This window comes from Charadrius vociferus, unplaced genomic scaffold (assembly GCF_000708025.1).
Source record: "Charadrius vociferus isolate BGI_N301 unplaced genomic scaffold, ASM70802v2 scaffold161, whole genome shotgun sequence".
Classification (NCBI taxonomy): Eukaryota; Metazoa; Chordata; class Aves; order Charadriiformes; family Charadriidae; genus Charadrius; species Charadrius vociferus.
Window position 1 is genome coordinate 2,870,110 of NW_009646928.1, and position 4,109 is coordinate 2,874,218.

Below are 4,109 nucleotides of genomic sequence, written 5' to 3' on the forward strand. Positions count from 1 at the left end.
GGAGATTTTAAGAGATTTGCAGCAGACACTTTATGTATTTATTTAACTGCCTCCGAGTTGGAGACTCCATAGCATGCTTCTGACTACTGGTTTTATCATCCTAAATGGCAAAGCCATGTCTGACCACAAAGAAAAACACTACATAAAATTATATATATGCACTCTATGTTAAGGATGGAAACCAAATCGCTTCATATTGCCTCAGCCACTTGGTACACCTTTTATTGGTCCGGTCTTTGTAGGGTCTGAATTAATATTTCTAACTTCTTTAATGCTTCAGAATAGTTTGATGATTTTTATATAAATACCCTGCTGGAGAAGAATTTATTATTCCTTCAAAATACTCAATTTCGCCTAGACTACCTATGAAGTGTAGATAGTACTCAACCATGTATTACTGAAAAGACCCATGAACAAAACTTGTGATCTATATGGCCCAAATAAGAATGCTTTGTAATAAAAAAAAAAGAAGAAGAAAAAAGTCTGATTTCTAATGAGACAATACTGCCAGGCAAACTTGGAAATGCAAGGCTTTGAAGCTGTATTGCAACAAAATAAAATTCCAGCTGTGCCCCCCTGCGTTTTTTAAAAAAAGGTTTAAAAACACGTTTACGTATCTCCTCTCCATTTTACTAATGGAGGGGAAAAGAATAACATTCTCAGAAAAATTTTGAAAACAATCATTTCTAAAAGGCTCTGCATCTGCAAGAAGAAAAGTATCTCTCAACATCTCGCATACTGTGGTGCTGGAGACAGCTATGGCTTCTACCTGACAGCAGTTTCCAGGTTTATCAGTACCTGTTCAGGAGCCTGAGTACAAATTCCCAGCTCCGCAAGGGGCTTACAAGGTGGTGTATAAGCAAACGGACAGCCTGGGAACATGGACTACGTATCTAAGAGATATACACTGTAAAATTCTTTTCAAATTCACACACCATGAATCTACAGTGACCTAACTTAAAAAGTCTGCCCAATAATACGCCACATAGATTATTACAGAATACTTATTCATAGTTAGAGATCGGGAAGCAAGATCAGAAATCAAGTATATCAGTATTTAACACAGTAAGTAACTAATTTTACAAGGGACATCTCATTATTTTCCTGTGGCTCAAAGTTCTGAAACTTCATTACAAGGAATCGGGAGCTTCTACTATACAGTCATTTACTTGCCTAAAATGGATAAATCAATAAAAGACTAATATGCCTTAAACCATCTAAGCAGTATTTGTAGATGTGCAGTTCTTTGATGTTTTCTACTTTATATTATTATCAATGAAGTATCACAGATGCAATTATTGTAATACCTGGAACTGTCATAATACGTAATTAGACCATTTACAAGCCAAAGAATCACCATATAATCTGTACTATTGTCCTGTTTGAGCGTCACAGGACTAATTTATCTTCTAATACTTGGGAAAACTGCACTTTTTAGAAGAGTCTAGTGTCTGAATTTGGGAAAATATTTACTCTATAGCCAGATATGGTATGCGGGCTTCAAGGTCTCAGTGTTTTTGAGCTAGCCAGGTGCAGGGATGAGGAGGAGTGAGACCCGGGCATTTGACCCAAGCTGGCCAACAGGATTATTTCATACCATGAACGTCACGTTCCATACAAATTAGGAAGTTTTCTGAGAAGTTCTCTCTTCCTTGATGGCTGCCATCCTGAGAACTTCTTTCTTCCGTGCCAGACCCCTGAGCCCTTCCCTTCCTCCCGAAGCCATAGCACTTTCAGTGTCTGACATTTGCTGTCCACTGCTGGGAGTGCACAGCTTCCTACTGATACAACTGGCTGAATATAATCCTTGTATATTTTATATTGGCATTGGGATCAATACTAGTTCTTTAGTATTATTGCTGTTAATTATTTAGTCTTAATCTATTAAATCTGTTTATATTTCAACCCTCAGGTTTCCTTTTTTTTCCCTGATTCCCCTTCTTGGGTGGGGAGGTGTCATCGGATGACAGAATAATTGTCTAAATGATAATAAATTGTTGTGGGTTCCTCAAACCATGACAACTATTTATAAGTACAAATCTATGTTCTGGATGTTTCTTAGTTTTCTTTTACAAAATGGTACATGCAATTTGCACCTCTAGGCATCACCTGTAAAATTCTTTTCAAATACTGTTCAGGAAAGGGTGGCAGCTAACATGCAGTTCAACCCACTGCACAGCTACCCTGAGACGCAGTGTTTGAGCATACCGAATTTCACAAAGGTTTGTGCAAGCCACTCACACTCTTACCAAGCCATGTTCCTTGTCCTTGGGTTGACACTGTTGCAATTCTGACATGGGCAAGGTAGAGACTATTCAAATAAATTCCCTATATGCCTACTGAAAAGGCAGAAACTGTCTTTTTAACTTCCTACAATCTTTCTTTCAACTTATTTTCTTTTTTTCAAATATAATAAAGATTTTTTTAGGCTAGCCTAAGTACTTCTGATATGCAGAGTAAGTATTTAACCAGTATAAAAACTTCCAAGATCTTTGCTGTTCAAATGCACTTATCTAGAAACAGTTCCATAATAAAGAAAACCTTCCTTTCATCATTTATAAAAACATAACAACAGAAATATGAAAAAATATCAAAAAAAGAGACAATAAAAAAGTAATTTTCCTTCAATTTAGGTAGAATAGATTATCTTAGGTGAACAGAAACCTTATTTAAATTACTTCTGTCTTTCAGTATTTGCAAATTAAATTATATTGAACTGTCCAATTCAGAGAAAATTGGATTTCGTTTAATCAGTCTTGTCTGAACTATGACAGTTTTGCTTTTTCAACTTCTGGAAATGCATACCCACTAGGGGAGCTGAACAAGGTTTGATGCCTGAAGGGAAGGTGTGAAGGCTTAACAAATATAAACAATTTGGCTCTTTTAACTGGATGACAGATATCAGGCTTCTAGGTGTGGAGGGGGCTGGAGGCAGTGGTAGGGCATGGGCACATGACCAAAACAATACCCAGAACAAAAAGGCTGCAGACACAGAATTGCTGAAGCAAATAACGAAGAATAGTATGAAGCTGCACACTAAATTTCAATTGATTTGAGATTCAAGCAAAGAAACTGTTGTTTGTGTGGTATTATATACTAAAAAATATGATTCCGTTCCACACACTTCCACACATGTGAGAGTGAAGGTTCTGAGAGCTGTTAGAAATAAAACAAATAAGAGATTCTGAAGGCCAAATGTTGCAGCTCTTCCCAAAGTTCAGCTGATATCAGATTTCAAGAGTCCAGTCAAACTGAAATTTCTTTATGGATATGAGCCTTCACCACTGAAAAAAAAAAAAAAAAAAAAGATGTGGCACTTCTGCCCTGCAAAATTCAGGATTAACTACGAAGAAAAGGCCTTTACATTTTCCACTGTTTTTCAAGACCGTTGGATAGAATGAAAAGTAAAAGTACAGTAGAAGTTCAGGATCAATAACGTGAGAAAAGGGATTGAAATTTTGTTATGCCAGGTGTAAAGCACTGCAATATTATGCTTTAGCTTCAGCACAGCATTCAGTTTAATGTTTAAGGTAAAATTAATCTGGGATCACCCTATCCCCTATTACTACACTAAGTATTTAACAGTCTTAAAAAAAAAAATCAATTATACAAGTCTTTCGTCAAGATCACTGTGAGGTATTTCCTTCTGTTCACACATTAAAGATTTTACAACTGGTGTTAAACACTGACAGAAGGGTACGCCCCAAGAGCTTCCCATCTTATTTAACGTGAGACGATAAAACACTGAGGGGAAGGAGTGAGAAGCACATAACGTTACGCCAGTAAGACAGCACATTTCTCAGCAAAGTACAGCATCTCGTACCATTGTTCTTACGCATTACTAAGTCACGGAGCGACGGGGGTGATTCGCTGGTGAAAGGTTACAGGGCAGAGAAGGTGCTGTTGGGAGGACCCGGGGGATGAGGGCACCTGAAAAGCCGTGGCACAGGCGCAAGCGCCAACACGTAACAAGTTCTGCGGTTGGCAGGAGCAGCACGTACGCTTCTGTCACGTCACTTTTTTTCCTGTCAAACCTTTAAACTGTAACAGCAAAAATGCCCACAGCAAAACGCTCCTGCGGCCTACCCGTGCTGCCCATCGCTGCCCTG